The sequence below is a fragment of the Ornithodoros turicata genome, chromosome 2 (genome assembly GCF_037126465.1).
Source record: "Ornithodoros turicata isolate Travis chromosome 2, ASM3712646v1, whole genome shotgun sequence".
Classification (NCBI taxonomy): domain Eukaryota; kingdom Metazoa; phylum Arthropoda; class Arachnida; order Ixodida; family Argasidae; genus Ornithodoros; species Ornithodoros turicata.
In genome coordinates this window covers 43,333,538-43,350,390 of record NC_088202.1, presented here as the reverse complement: position 1 = coordinate 43,350,390, position 16,853 = coordinate 43,333,538, and the positions used below count along the sequence as shown (strand labels likewise).

General features: G+C 45.4%; 1 protein-coding gene across 4 annotated transcripts in view; it reads left to right on the top strand.

Moving 5' to 3' along the window:
• Window positions 1-16,853, top strand: part of LOC135385335 (uncharacterized) — a 91,526-nt gene that overhangs the window by 32,263 nt on the left and 42,410 nt on the right. The gene's annotated exons all lie outside the window — the stretch shown is intronic.

Here is a 16,853-nt window from a genome sequence, read left to right as displayed (position 1 = left end):
CTAAACCTGGTACCTTCTAGTAAATGGTAAAAAATTCAAAATTTTAACCCTCTATTTCAGAAGTTACCTTGTAACCTATGGGCAATATACCCTCCATAAACGTTACACAGATCACCTGTAAATAGAGGTTACTGTCTCCTAACCGCCACACCGACGTAAAAGTTACAGTTTCGCCAGGCATGGCTGTCTCTAAGACGCTCGCCTCTTCACAGACGTTACAAAACAAATGGGGCTCAAAATGACCTCTCATCTGTGCAGAACGCATACTGTCATTCAGAACATATACCTATAATATACGTAATTCATCTAAGGGCTTCCAGTGACGAAAAGTGAGTGATCACTACATGTACAGATTCACATGCACAACAAACGAAATAAATAAATAATTGCAACTGGAGCATATGTATTATTTAATTGGCAAACCTGGAACTACAGCTGAGGCAAGAGCGCGAGGACGTCGCGATACCAACACTTCAGCTGTGGTGAACGACATTTAGTTTCAAGGAGGTATACTCTTTACTTCCTCACGTTGTTGCAACTTCCTCTCCAGTACGCCGAAAACATTTATATTCCTTTCTGATATGTCAGAACGACACATCAGCGACGCGGCTGTGGTTTATCAGAAGCACACGTAGAAGTAAAACACAAGGATGACAAAGGACTAAGCAAATAACGGACGTAAGACACACACGTACACACTGTGTTGAACCGTTGAAGACTGTGCTGTGATTAGTGTTCTTAGATTGTCCAGCAAAAACGTAACCACGTAAACTTTGTAGTGAACTGCCCCACGGACTGTAAAAGCCGTTTAATCCGAGTTCTCCTAGTAAGGGAACTACAGACATGTCTGACGCATGTGACATGAAACCGGATTTTTCCTGTTCCACCACTGAAGTTACTTTCCATCTTGTTCCTGTTCAGTCCAGAGGTTAATTATAAACGTGGGTTTCAAGAAAAAATCACGGTGGTCGTGAATAGCACTCGTCACGTGAAACGTCAGTACGTCGTTTCTCACACACAGCTGTCGCTTCAACAAACGTCCTTCATATAGATTGCAACAATGCGGCTGTCGCTGTCCCAGTATCGAATTACAGTCATCATTGAAGCCTTTCTGGGCCGCTACGCGGGCTGTCTGACCTCCAACGCACCGCGTAGTACGTGACAACTATTGTCGGCAATTATTTTGATCCGCGTCTGCAGCGACGACCAATCGTGCATGGACAAAATGGGAGCAGAAGGGACGAATATAGTGCTGACAGCGACCGCTGCACGGGGAGAATTCGGTGTCTGCAGGTTGAGTTTCCTTCGCACGTGCCTTTCACGTTTACAATCACGGACAATGGCGCGCTTTTTCTTTTGTCAGTTGTCTCGGTGTGTAACTCGTCTTTGTGGCATCCCGCACGCTCAGGTTCGCGACACTGTTGGCGATGAGGATAGTTACCTTGCACGTAGGGCTTACCGCACGTGTGGATAACCGTTTGCCGTACCGCACGCTGATTTTTTTATTTTTTGATGCGATCGGTGAAAACAATTATACACCGAAAATCAACCGAATGTACGCTTTAAATTACTTGTCGTTTTGCTTGGCAGCGGACAGAGGTCACGCCGTTGCGTTTTCTATCAAACTGTTCCCGAACGGTATCGCGGAGTACCAGTGAGAAGAGGGAGTGGTTCATTGCCCGCAAAACCGTTTGTGAACCGTTTGAGGGGAAACGCTTCACCAAAACTTCCTATTTTTGCAACGAAACGAGCAGTGTCCGTCGTGGTCTGAATCCCTTAAGATGTACGTGGCAATTTATTACGAGATGAGTTCAGGCTTTAGCAGTTTCTGCTGTAAAGAAAAACAGTAAAGTGTTGCGCTCACGCATGTTCCCTGTCCAAACCCTCGGGAAACGAAACTGGCATCTCATGCATGCATGAGATGCCAGTTTTGTTTCCCGCCGATTTTCACCGAGTGTCTTCACGTTTCAAATATTGCCACCGTAAAACGCCGATTCGTGGTGAGCAAAGTAACGACCAATTTTTCGCAGCGAAAGTTCTGAAGAATTGGACACACGATATTTCGTTAATACTGATTTTGTTTGCCTTCCGATGCTGTGTCTTCACGCAGATACATAAGGGTAAAGAATATGCATTTCGGAATACTTATTGAAACTACAAAAAGTTTACTTTGTGATGATGATTGGGAAGTTTCAGCGGTACATGTGACTACATGTAGAACACATAAACAGGATGTTTCGCCTAACGTGAAAAAAAAAAAAAAAAAAATGCGTTGTATAAAAATCTACTTGTCTGAACATCATGGGGTCAACGCTTTTTATCCCAGGTTTTTGTAGGTGGTTTGGTAGGTTTTGGTTGGGCAGGTTTTGCCAAAACTTCTGAGCATCTTTATCAAATTTAATTCGCGAGAAATTGAATTTTTCCAATTGATCACCGAAATTTGCCAGGTCAACACCACGTGTTCTTGTTTTTATTTTTTCAGAAACAGAAAGCGCGCCACTGCAAAATACCTTCCCTACTACTTTGGCAACAGCTGAACAAAATTGCCAAAAAGTCTTTGGGAGGCACGCAAATTTTGGCCCAAACTCTGTTCTCCGTCGATGCGGCGGAAGAAAAACGTTCACTCGCCCTTTCCTGTTCCCTTCTCGCTCTTCTTTCAGATAACTTTGCATTGCAAGTTGCAACCATGCTGCCGTTATCACAGCAGATGCATGGAAAGGGAAAAGTGAAAGGCCGGGTACATGACCTCCTCGCATCGCTTCTTTTGGAGATCTGAGCCTGGCCGCCAATTTGCGCGCCTGGAAAGGCCGGTTCTCGCAATTTTTGTTCGGTTATTACCATTGTAGTAGTGCTTTTTCTCTTTTTCTTTTTTTTGCAGTAGAATGGGGTAAATCCTGCATGCGCTTTCTGTTTGTCAAAAAATTGTAAGGGCGATTTGGCAAATTTCAGAGTTCAAACGGGAAAATTCAATCAATCAATAATTGGGGGTTTACGTCGCGAGACAACTGAGATCATGAGCGACGCCACAGCGGTCGGTCTGTGGATTGCTTTTGCCCACCTGGGGGTTCTTTAACGTGCGATGAAAGTTCATCACACGGCACCCCGTATTTAACGTCCCTCGCGGAAGACGGCGTGTCTAAGCAACTTGTACCCTGCCACCAAGTTGCTGGCGTCCTCGGCCGGGTTCGAACCCGCGATCTCGGGATCAGAAGGCGAACACGCTACCGACTGAGCCACCGAGGCCGGTCGGGAAAATTCAAAATCTCGCGAATTAAATTTGATAAAAGTGTCCAGAAGTACCTACTGGCAAATTCTCCCCCGAGTTAAATAGCATTGACCCCATAATGTTCAGACAAGTAGTGTTTGCATCAGGGTGTCGAACCGAACCCGAACCCGAACCGAAAACCGTACCCGAACCGTTATTTTTGCCGGAACCGAACCCGAACCCGAACCGAAATTTTCATGACACTGTTGAACCCGAACCGGAGCAGAACCGTAAAAAATAATAGCGGTAACCGGTTCGCAACAAAACGGTTCGGACATAAAAGAAGTCAGCGTAAGAGTTCCTCTCTATCCCCGAACGAAGACACATTCGTATCATCATCACGCGCCTATATCATGGATTTCAGAAATTTTCACCTAGCAGTGAGACGACGACGTATAGTAAGTATACTTTCAGCGTCTTTTTAACGTGTTGAAGCGCAGTTGTCCTTGTGAGCGCCGCGGCTAGCGCCCCACGCACGCGGTGCGGCATCTACTCTTCAGAGACGAGCTGCCACGCGGACGAAGGAAACAGGAATGGAGTAGGCCAGTTATGTAGCTCTACAGGACGAATATGCGCTCAAATAAGCGCCCAAGATTTCCCTTTACACGTGAGCAGTACAAATTAAACAAGTCAGAAACATGAGAAGTGGAGAAGGAGCGTACGCAGAACGGTGCCTGTTTGATTGGTCGTGGCTTGAAAAGTAAATGTAGTTCTGCTTATTGGTAGTGCAGTTGTGTCGTGATACATTGCCTTTGTGAGGTGGATTAACTAGTACACTGCTGTGAGCTCGGACAGAGTAAGGCTGGCAGGCTTATTTTCGACATGCTTCAGTACGGTTTCAGATCGATTCACGCTGCGAAGGCAGTGTGCCGGCAAGTACTGTCGTCTATCTTACGCTGTCCATCTTATTAGGCTTCGTTTAAGTTTATCTTGCTGGCACTGTGCGTGTGAAAAAGAGATTTTGGGAACAGAAAGTAGCGGGACAACACCGCTTCATCAGCGTGGACTCTATTTGCAATGAGTGTTCATCCATTTCTTATTTCTCTCGCTAAAGAGCTACCTCACCGCTAAAGACGTCAATGCAGACAACAGCAGTAAGCTATTAGCCACGCATTTCCTGATAAAAGCAGTTTTATGGAACATATAAAACGGAAGCGTTGAACCGGGTCGCGAACCGGTTCGGGGCTGCGAACCGGTTCGGTTTTTGGCGTGGCCGAACCGGAACTGAACCGGAACGAAATCAAAACAACGCGAACCCGAACCCGAACCGAACCCGTATTTTTTGCGGTTCGACACCCTGGTTTGCATGCGTTCTTTTTTTTTTTTTTTTTAAGGTTTCGGTGAAACACCCTGTCCATACAGAATAGAGACGCGTCAAGCAACCAAATTAGCTCGCGTTACGTTGGAATGGCATCCCGAGCAGTGTTTAAAATACACGCCAGCGCAGGACGGTCGTTCGAAACAAGGATGTAACGCGTTCGCCACCTGTGACGTCGTGTGACGACCCGCCTGTGACGTATTCCCGTAACGTTGTTTGTTCCGGAACGAAAACTTTCGGTTTCTTGCTACAGCGACAACGCATTCGCACGAACTTCGACCGACGGAACAGACGATGACAGCGTGTTAACCTTCCTGTTGCCCGTGTCTTTTCAATCGGATTTCCTTTTGCCCGTTTTTATTTATATTTATTTTTTCTTTCGGCGATTAGTCTCCCACGTTATTGCTCTCTGTCTTTCTTCGGAGAAACATTATGTGTGCAGACCGCACGAGGCTTCATCCTCGCGTTCGAAGCTGTTGTGCTTGAGTTGCGTGCGCTTATACAAGTCCTAACGACAGGCGTCTACATTGCGGCTGCTTCGTTTCTTGGCCGAACAGTAACGTACGTGCTTAGAATATTGGTAGATCTGTATAACGGCGAGAAGAAACATCTGCCCTCGGTGACAGGGGCCCCGTTATAAACACTCTTCTCAGAAGTTCAGGGACAGATGTTTTCAGAGGTGGTACTGGTGCCCGACTCCCTCGCGAAGGATTTTACGGCGCCCAGATTGCGCCTCTTCTACATCTCCGCTGCTGACTGTAACCTGACCACGGCGGAAGGGATGGGATAAATTGTGCATGAAACAGCCTGTCCCGTTTATTAATAGAAATCGGCCGACACTACCGACATTGCTGTGGGGACGTTCATGTGCGTCAATGAGCTCCGGCAATAGAGTTGAACCTTTGGAAATGCTAACATTCCAAGTGTCGTGCTTTCAACAAGCGGATACTGGTTGACGCGTTGATTTGACGGCGATGCTATGCCCTCCGTTATTTTCATGTTTCCCACTGGTTCTTGAAACGCTTGAATACCCTGGAAGTTGAAAATGCCGCCTTCAAGGTCTGGAAAACGCTGGAATTTTCCGCAGTCCCTGAAAACTCTCGATTTTTTGCACCTTTTTCTTATTCTCGTGGAGCTGTTGGTGCAAACTCGGCTTATCCGGAGACATATCTCACGCGTTGCAATAGGAATCAGCAGCGGAAACAAGAAGTGCGAGAAATGAACGGCGCTATATGTGTTGTATTCATATGATTACGGCTGGAATTTTAGGCATTTGCCTATAAATATATGCATTTACCTATATTTGCTAAATATATTTGCCTATAAACTTCTAAATGCGACATTTTCGGGGTTGCCTGCCTTTTCATTGACTCTATATTGAACTGTAGCCTTCCCTAACATTTTTAGATGCCATAACAGCTTCTTTTTTTAGAGGTGCAAGTGTGAGTGCTGCATTTCGGTTTTCTTTTGTGCGTGTTTGCGCCTTTTGTTATTTTGTTGTGTGTGTTTGGTTTCCTTCAATATACCTTGGTTTGCTAGAAGAGGTTCATGTATATCTGATCAGAAGATTTGGCCTTTCAGGGTGTTCGGGGGCGGAGAACTAAAAGTATTATTCAATATATCGTGGTTCTAGGCCGCCTCAGCATTTGCGCACCAGAAACCAAAGCTTGTATAAGATACCGTAGCCTTTTAACGAGCAATCCTTGATGGAGCATTGTGAAACACCAACAAAACCAAACATCGTACCAGATAACGTGCCTATATTTGCATTTTATTGCCTGTTTTTGTGTTTTCGAGGGCCTAAATGCCTGCCTGTTTGCATCGTTTTTAGTGCCTAAATTTCGGGGCCCTGTACTTATGATCTTTAATAATCAAGAGTCGTCGGTCACGTTTGTAAACCGATCACCATTGTGCAGTTCCCATGCATTCTCTCGTGTGGTACCTGTAGCTTATAAACATTTTTGTGAAACGTTGAAGCCCTGGTCATAAACCGCGTTTGACATTCGAGACGGAACGACGGCTGGTCCTTGAGAGACCCTTCAATTTTTGTTTCATATTTTAGTAGGGAGCATGCATTTTGTCCCTTGATTATGCTCGGTCTCCATCACGTCTGTCATCACGTGTTTTCTAAAAGTTCGTTTTCTATTTTGTTACGAAAACGTTAAATGTCTCTATCTGAACATATACCTCACGGTTTTAGACCATTTTGAACGCACGCTCACTCAGTTTGTCACTTCATATTTCATATATGTCTTGCAACTGCCGACAAAGCATTTTTTTGAAGCTTAGGGAATGCAAGGTTACCTTCGCTGCCTGTTACCCCACTTTTAGCTTTGCTATGGAAGCATGCATGTATCTGGGCCTGTCGCGATTAAGCGTCCCACTCATCATAACAAAGTGTCCTGATGTTGCTGCGTGTCTCCTTTTGCCGGGAGGTTCCGTTTGATACCCGATGTCTCTTTTGCGCTGCTGGCTTTTGCCGCGCTTCGCAGCTTGCTTGGAAGTTGGAACCCGCGTTCTTCCCTCGCCCCACTCAACTGACCAGATATCCAAGAGAGGAAACAAAGAGGAAACTAGAGTGGCACGCAAACGGGTACGTGTTGCGAACGGGTAAGAGAGACCCTGGCTGAGATTGCTGGCTTCGTCTTCGCGAACCTTGTTGTAAACTGGGAACCTGTTGGATTATCCTTGAAAGATATTAGGCTACGATGAAATCGACTATATTTAACGCGATGCTCACAAAGGTTAGCTAAACGACTGCCAGTGTAGCTATCGTCCTTTCGTTTTGCTATGGTTTCCTTGCAAATCTCTCGCATCATGCCAGCAACTTCCTTGCATTTGATTGCCAGCACGAGTAACCACATTACAGGGCGCGTTGCGGATCATGAAGCAGTATACTGTCGGTAGTGGTGCCACTTTGGGGGCTTCGGTCCTAAAGTTGGCGAGTTTTTGGCATGCATAGGGGCTAGCGTCATTTTTAGTGACCTTTCACTGCATATTGTGGGACTTTTGGGAGGACAATGACACGCAGTAACGCTGGGTTACGCTTGCTTTATACACCTTTAGTGGCATTTGAAACGTAAGATGGGAACAAACGATTCATCTGCTAACAACATTGCTACGGTCGCGACCGATCAGCGAGAGTGAGCGGCAAAGTTCTCCGTTTCGGTTACACAAGTTGCCATGTCACATCTTCAGCAGTTGCAAATTCATTTTAACCGGTTTCACAATTACCGCGACCTTCTTTGCTCGCTGAACACAGGAATGCACAACCTGGTGGCTTCATTAGTGTGGAACGCTATTGGCTGTCAGTGCTTGCAGTGGCGGCAGTGTTCATCACCATCCAACCAACAAATGATCATCATCATTTTCAAAAAATTTCTGAATATCACAATCACCAGTTGAAGCTCAGTTACCATATTTTTTTTTACCTATTTGGTATTTATTTGCGATATGGCGACCATAACGACGTTTCCACCCAGCTTTGGGTATGCTTCTACTCCAGATAACTAACTAAATAAAATAAGGTGGCAACCATGACTGCTGGTGAAAGACCCGTGCCACCAAATAAACGGAAGCGGTCACGTAATGATGGAGTGCGCAGCATCTGCTTCCTTCACTCATACGGGATCCTCAAAGATGAGGATGAGTCACCCTCAAAGGAAATCTCCGAGACGGGCACGGACAACACCAGGCAGCGTGCCAAGTGGCCGCCCAGGCCGTGGGTTTGTTTGGCCTCAGTCAGTGTGCCCCATGTGGTTCGCTGTTGTAACCTCTCAGACCTGAATAGCCGAATTGTTTGCAGTGCTTCAACGACGTTCACCAGACATTTTGAAAAGGAGAACGTTACAGATTTCAGTTCAAGTTTTGCTTTAGAAACCGGGAGAATAAACGTGCTCGTTGATCTGTAAACTGAAAATCTTGTCGTGTAAATTGTGCGCTCTGTCATGCCCACACGGAGCTCGTACGTGTAGATATCGAAAGGGTTGGTCGACTTCCCGATAAGCACAGCTGCACTACGAGCACACGCATCTGAACGATGGGCTAGTACAGCTTGGGACAAAAGTTCGCGGAGCACGGCAGTGGCGTATTTCTTCATCGGAATGGCCCCCTTGTATATATTAGGAAGAGATCGAATAAGAAACAGGTACAGATAAAATGGTTAAAAAGCAAGCGAGCTGGTGGCTAAGATCCATGACGAAAACCCGTGTTGTGTCGTCTGTTTTTCGTCTTTTTCCCAGTCTCGGGTTTTCGTCATGAAGAAACAGGTGACCGGATATTCTGTCCGTCCCTCAGTTTGTGTGTCCCCTCCTGTTCGCCGCTAGGGTGTCACCCAAATAGAGAAATGTACGATGAAAGATGAAAGTCACTGAAAAGGTTAGCCAGCTGTAGGGATCGAACCCACATCTTCTGGATTGCCGGTCCAGGGCTCTACCAATTGATACCAATGTGATACTCCGGTGTTCCGTAAATTTTTGTGCCAAGCTGTATGGCAAAGTTCGACTGCAATTGCGCATTTGCGTCCGTCTTTTGCCGGAATTTCTCTTATTACACTGTGCTTTTTTGCAGTGCAAGACGATGTATGTTTACTTGACTTTCTGAGAACCGGATTAAAAATCTGAAAAACAGCTGTTATCAGCACCGCCCAGCAACACCTAACGACCTCTGTTGGTGCGGCGGCACGAACGCGTTGTTGAGCGGCGCGGAGAACGGTCCGGCCGTGCATAAATATACATCTTCTAAATTTTCCTCTGATTGGTGTGTATATTCTTAACATTCGATTACTAACTTCATTTGGTGAATTATAAAAGCCGTATCAATAATCAATACTTCAGACTTTGACTAGAAAGTTCGTCCAAACTCGCGAAGTTCGTGACATCACTCGTGAAAGCCTAAATTTCGCTAAACTGACGTCATGAACGTTGGCTTTATTGTTGAGTTCGCATTGCATGCCACTGCGTTCGGGCTCATTATTCGCGTACCGAAAGTGCATGTCCGAAGCGAAAGACCGCGAATACGCTGCTTGGTAAAGCGTTGACGTTAATTGCTTCGTGAGTTTAAAATTAGTTGACCCATGGCCTGTCTTTTACTTGCGTCATAAATAACGAACAATACCCCATGCGGCTACTTGAGGTCGCTGTGGAGCAAGAAAAACGGCTTTCTCGAAAGTTGTTCTTTGCTGGCCAACATCTCAGCTGAATGCTCCATTGATATCCAGTTCGGAGGAACGACCTTCGAGATTGATATTGGAGTGGCGTCCTCTACCGAACCGATCTAAACCGATCCAGCCGGTCGCTCGCCATACAACTCAACTGAACGACGTCTCACATGTTCTTGAAGGAGCTGAACCTGACCTGGAGGATGTGAGGTCGGGAGCGTTTATCTGCCAGTAAACTCTCACTAACTGGGTCAAGTGTATCGCTTCCGAATGTGCTCAACCTCGTTGCGAAATATAGAGGTATCGGTAACCCTGCGCCGTGTAGATGTAACATAAACTTGGAATTTTTGTGGGAAATCTGTCGACTGCAACGTGAAAGCAGCATTCGTGTTGCAGCATACCATTATTCGGGCACTGCCACCTTGGCGTGAACGATTTCTTTTTTCTTGAGATGGGACGGATCCAGAATTTTCCAAATCCGGATGCAAGGAAGATACTGCGAACCCACGAATCTTTCGAACCCTTTCTTAAAAGGTTCAAAAAGCTAGAAAAAAAGCACTTCACGTGTTTTGAAGCAGGATTTGATATCTTTGTTTAATGCAAAAGAAATTAAATTATAGTTCACTTTCAGGAGAACACATACCCATATACTTCTTCTTAAATGTAATTTATTTAACATCTTGCTCAGGACAGGAAATACATAAACTCTCGAGCCTGAATTCTTTCCATAAAACTAAGAAACAATAAAAAACATGTTACTTTTAAACGTGTAATGTAAGAGTTCCTGCTTGAGCACTTTCAGTCCAGAGCAATGTAAACATACAAACAAACAAGAAAACACAACCGAAAGTTTTAAATTAATGCCGACTTTTGTTCAAAAACTCCAGCATTCTCAACCGCTCAGGGTCTAGTCTGCTGCGTTTTTTTTTTTTTTTTTTCAATCAGCTATCACTCCCGATGTGCTGAAGGGTCTTTCTGACATTACTGTCGATGGGGGCGGGGGGGGGGGGGGGGGGGGGATCAGGAACTTTTTCGACAATTTTCACAAATCGGGATATTTTTTGTTGTCCTTCCGTTCTTGAAGACGTCTGCAGAGGGCGGAAGTAACGGTTCTGACAAGGCATTGATTTCGTCAGTTTTAAAAAGAAACAAACAAGCGTGGTCGGTGCATTCGAAAGATTCGATTCGCCGTTTTGGGCACTGGGGATTCGGATTCCCGAATCTCTAATCCCTGTCTAGGATTCGAGGATTCGGTTGGTCCATCCTTTTTTGTCATTTTTTTTTTTTTTTCACAAATGAACTGCGACAGCTGTCTGTATAACAGGCAGGATGTTCATACGAAGAAATAACAGAAGAATGCACAAATGTAAACACAATTTTTCACGATTTTCCAGTTGTACCCTCCCAACCTACGTGGAATGTCATTTTATTAGTATGTACTATTTCAGTCATCTTCGCATGAAGGTACGAAAGAATAAAAGCACCGTTTCCGCCGCCGTTCAGTGAATGCTTGCTCCGTTTACAGAAATGCCGCAGCCAAAAGTAAATACCTCCTGCAAACTCATTGCTTGTTATCTACACAGAGCTCGCGGCGGGAATGGTTGCGCTGGAGCCTTCCTGTGCACAATTATTGCTTTCCTACTGTAATTGCGTTACTTATCTATTTCGTAGTGAAATGGCTTTTTCCCCTTATTGTCGATGTATGCTCCTCGCAGCGCAGCCTTTCCGTATGTTTTCATTGCTCTGTTTGGATAAACTTTTAAAACACTTCTCGACTCATATTCGTCGGATCATATGAACAAGTTCAAATAGATTTCACAAACTTGGTACAGACCCTTCCACCTTTCCTCGTTCCGTTCAGCCAACGCTATTGTGAAGTCCAGGGTCCTTCACTCCTAGCTTTGGTAGACTCAATACTCAACTACCCGAATCTCTTTTCTGTCTTAGTACCTTTAACCACCTTCTGCAACAATGCTATTGTGTGCTTATCATCTAGCGATATTCATACAAATTGCCCGGTTATGCGCTGTTAGAGGCCACGCACCAGTGCCGTACTTTAATTGGCAACGAAGGTTCCCATGCTCGGTTGTTAAGGACGCTGCGTCCGAGGACGATGCGTGCGAAAGGCACTGGACTCCAGCGAGCAGGGACGAACGTCCACGTGCTTCTTTAGACGATTCGTTTAGCCTGGCACATCTCGTGTCTGCTCACGCGTTGGGTACACGGCAATGGAGCACGTCTAGTTGGTAGACAACTTGCGCTATACGGCGACGTTATCAGCGAAATGGAGGCAGGGATCGACAGCGCTTGCTGCGGGCGAAGACAACCAGACGCGCCAGCTGTCAAAAGGTCCTCGAGCGGTGCCACTCTCACGGACCATGTAGACTGCGTATAAGGGCTTTGGGCGACGCAAGGGCAACTAAAAAGTATAGCGTAAAAGCTTCGCACGCGCGTGGCGTGTTTGGCGTGATTATTGTGCGCCCGCAGTCATCATAGTGAGGATCCAGTGCCTGCATAAAGGATGTCCATTTATATGCAAGCTTCAGCACTGTGTCGCCTTGCGTTGCGTGCTTGTCTGGAACCAGAGCCGTATATTAAAAGGGAGTCCTGCCATTAATGGGTCATGCCTATACCTGAAGCTCCACCCACTTTTTCAGCTTTCCGACCAATGAAGTCTTGAAATATGGGACGCTATCAATCAGCCTATCCTCACTATTTGCCCCCCTATCCAACATGGGCAGCGCCATTTTGGGTGGCAAGTGGATTGGATGGAATTGAAATGGATACCTCTCGCAATCTGCAAAAGTAGTGGATTGTTGGCGCAAATTTGATAAGCGCCACCTATTGAGCGTAAGGCATGTCGGGAATTGTCGTCTGCTTCCGTCGTTGTACCGCTTCCGGCAGAACCACCTGCTGGGACACATTCTGTTGTCGGTATGATTTTTAAACAGATCTACATGAATAGTTGGAATATAAGAGGCAAGAATGTTTATATCCATGAAATCCAGCTGTTAAAAATAAGATTGTACAGCACAGCGCCGTTTTTGTTATGATTTCGTCGTGATCGCCGTGTTCACTAGCCCTAACACCGTCGACAAAACGTATTATTTTCAGTTAGATATTTATGGATGAGCATAAGTTGAAACTGATTTCCGAGAAAATTATATTAGGATGTACATTTGCAGCGTAAAATCAGGTTAGTCTGTGAAAATTTTTTGTCACGAAATCCCCGCTTCACTGTGTTTGTTTTCGTCGCCATTTTGGGTGGCAGTATGGTGTCATGGCGACCCCCTTGGTAAAAAGCAAACCAATCAGAGGAGCGAAACTGTGATTGACAGGTCGAGCCTCTTTTTGTGACTCCTCCCAATGGCCAGACTCCCTTTTAATATACGGCTCTGTCTGGAACGTACAGCCAGTGCTGCATTTACAACGGTGGGCACTGCTGGAACTTGGAGGACGGGTGGGGGGGTCTGTTTATTTGGAATGGAGGCGATCGGGTCTTCGCAGAATTCCGACTTTAGTATGACCCACACGTGTCAAATATACTGTATAATATATCATACGTTGAAGTACACAATAAATTGCAATGTACAGGGCTTGGTTCATTTAGTACCTTGTCAAAAATACGATTTCACATATTCTCGCCAGACAGCGGTGATTTGCTCCGGGTAGTTGACTTCTGTTCGTAAAGTCGAGATGTTCCTTATAGTACAAGTACCATTTGTTACGTGCAGTTTCTGCTTTTATTGTGGCGTAGCACAAATATTGCAGTGTGAAAAAATCCTACTGGATATAAGGGTAGAGAATCCAGCGAATTTTGGTAAGGAAGTATGAAGGGAAGTGCCTCAGCGCGCCGATATTTCGAACAGAGACTGTTCTTCTGCTGGGAGAATAAGTCTCTTTTCGAAATATCGGCGGCTCTCTTGCTGAGGCACCTCCTTTCATACTACTGGATGCAAGTAGTACTTTTTGCTTTTGTATACCTCTATTTCTATGACGGTTGAAACAATATAATTTATAACAGACACACTTTGCGAAGGAGGGGGCCCTGCGCCCCCCCCCCCCCAAGCAATACGTACCAGGGTTGCGGAGTTGCCAGTTGATTCCGGAATCATTCCAGATTTATCAGAGCCCGGAATGGAATTGGAATGGAATGGCGGAAACTGTCCTAGCAGTGGAATGGAATTAGGCTTTTTTTTTTTCTCAAGCGGAATGGAATTGGAATGGACTCGTCTGGGTGCCACACGGTCAAGGACGAAATAACCTTGTCTTTGTGCTTTTTCCGTGCTGGGTAATGTCAATCTCGTCTATAGCACTGCTGGGCTAGCTAGTACGGTTACCGGTCCCATTTCTTGTATTGGTGGAATTAAAGGAATGAAATGGGGTTGCCAGTCAAGGAGTGGGAATTGGCCATACCTTCTCATTCCGAGGAATTGAAAGGAATGGAATTATCACAAATCTCCATTCCTCGGAATGGAGTTGGAATGGAATGGATGATCCCATTCCGTAACCCTGATACGTACATCTACGTTTACGTGTAGTAATGAAACCTATTTTGCGACATTTGAAACTACGTGAAGCTCGACACCTGCGAGATTCCTTCTGCGCATTATCTTCCATCCTGTACAATTTAGTCGGCCACGGAAACGACAGACTAGTAGAGCGTGTTGGTTCTGAACATATTCTGACCGAACGCAAGATGAGACAGCCGACAATGTGAGCAGCACGGCTCTCACCCCTAGAGAGAATGACGCCACCTTCCTTTGGAAGGATGTCTGTGTCTCGTTCGTCCAAGAAACACTGTGGCGTTGCCCAAAAGGAAGTCGGCAGCACCCTGTAGCACAGTCAGGAAACACTTCAGTCGCGTGTACAATCTTTCTTGTCGCGCAAATCAACCTCCGATCGCAAAACAACCGCGAAATGAACTTCAGGAACCCCAACAGTAGGAACAATACGCGTCACTTCCGTGGTCTGCTACGGCGGCGCGGCGACGCTCACCAGGGGCTCAGAGCGCTCCGCGGCAGAATGTTATATGGCGATTATGGCGGCATTTCAACGAATATACGAAAATCTCAGTCGCATTCCGCATTTTTTTTTTTCTGGTACACACCACAATATGAGATACACCGCTGTGCAGCTTATTTTCGCTTCCGTCGTCAATTTGATTTGAGTTGTCGGCTTGTTACTCTGGGCTGGGGTTCCTTGACGTATATTTGTTTACGTTTATTTTCCACAGAGTGGTAGAGCCCGAATCGCACGCCTGCTTCTGTCAATTAGTACTACATAGAAATGAATGTTAGCTGGGCTTCATAGGATGATCATCGTGCAAGCTAGCGGAATCTTCCTAAACATTCCCAGCAAAACAAGCGACATTCAGAGAACGGAGTTTTTCTTTTTTTTTAGTCGTCAAATAGGGGAAGCCATAATTTTAACATATAGGCCGCTGAAGGCAATTATCATGAAGCAAAATGGACATCACTGTTGCGGAGCTCCACTGTTCAGGGTTTGTTACCGAAAATAATAATGTTTCAGCCTCTGATATAGGAAAATCGCGGCTTTTCGTTTTCGTTTTTAGGTTACATTCTTCACACTCGCAGTCGCTTCCGGTATATCGTTACCGCCCTTGCATTTCGTTCCCGTTTCGGTTTCTGCTGATGGAAACGAAACTACTTTCATTTCTGTAGCAACTTTCTCTTCCCGCGGAATTAGGGTAAAGTCAACGGTTTCCGTTATTTTCGCTAACAAATCTTGCCACTGGTACACGAGGTGTCTCCGCTAACTATTGGCATAATTAAAACAAAGAACGTTTGTCTCCAGTTTACATAAATAGTGACATATTCCCAGCATATTCGCCAGCAAGTGCGCCACTTTATGGCTGAACTAACAATCTCCTGGAGCATTGTCGCTGATGGTCGGCTGATGCCGTTGCCATTTTCAGCTAAAGGATCTTCCCGATGCAGCGCAAGGAAATGGCTCCCGAAGAAACGGTAGATTTGGAGATAATTTTTGTTGCTCCGCAGGAAACGCTGTTTCTCGCTTGCCATTCAGTGCGAGCGAGAGCATGAGCTGCTGCGCGTTTCGGCGCGTCATTGCGCCGTAGTTCCATATTTCGTAATTAGGGAGATCATTAGTCAAAATTGATGAGGGCAGTGCGCCAGGAAGGTGCTGAAATAGCCCGCTTGACCTGGAATATATCTCAATTTATTGCAATTAAATCAGAAAGCATTTCCCTATTTTATAAAATTCTGTCCATAGCGAGTGAGTGACCCCCTAATTATTAAAAAAAAAAAAAAAAATCTGCGTGAGGTAAAACTGGGAAACCTTCTGCATTACACTTCTGAAGGTTTTTGCCACCTAAACAGGCAGTTTGCACGAGTGTACATCATTAATTAGGCTAATTATCTTAATTGAACTCCAAATTTTGCTAAGAAAGGCAGCGTTTTTTTTTTTTTTTTTCGTTAATTAGAAAGTTTGTGGCCGGCCACAGCATGCTATTCCACTCGTAACTTTAAAGTTTATTCAACCATTCCCCAATTATTTCACACCGGAAAACTTGCGATCTCTGCAAGAGCGCTTTCGGATTTCACAGTGCCGTGACCAATCGGCACGGCCCGAGGACATTCCCACTGCCCATAGAAACGGCATGAGAAAAACGGAAATAAAAAAAAAACGGGGCGGGGCGGGGCGGGGTCCGGGCGCAATCACGCATTTTGTTTTCGCAAGCTTATCTGTTCGCAGCCGTCACTTAGTGATAATCACCGACATCGGATGTTCTGTGCTATTTTCTGTGTCTTCCTTTCCTCCTCCCAATACTTTAGGCGGGGCAACTTGGATGAGCGCGTGCCTTCACCAGCGACAGTTTTTCTAGCGCCTGTTAGGTGTTTTCGGGTGTCAAATTTTTGTGGAGACATTGTGAAAGTTCCTGTATTTGTGACTGAAATGGTGTGTTGTGGCCATGGGCTTTCTAATTAACACAAAAAGATGTTACCTTTCCTTGGCAAATTTTTTAGTTCAATTAAGCTAATTAGACTAATTAATGAGGTGCACTCATAGAAAACACCTGTTAGGTTAGCAAAAACCTTCACAAGTGTAGTGCACAATGTCTCTAGTTT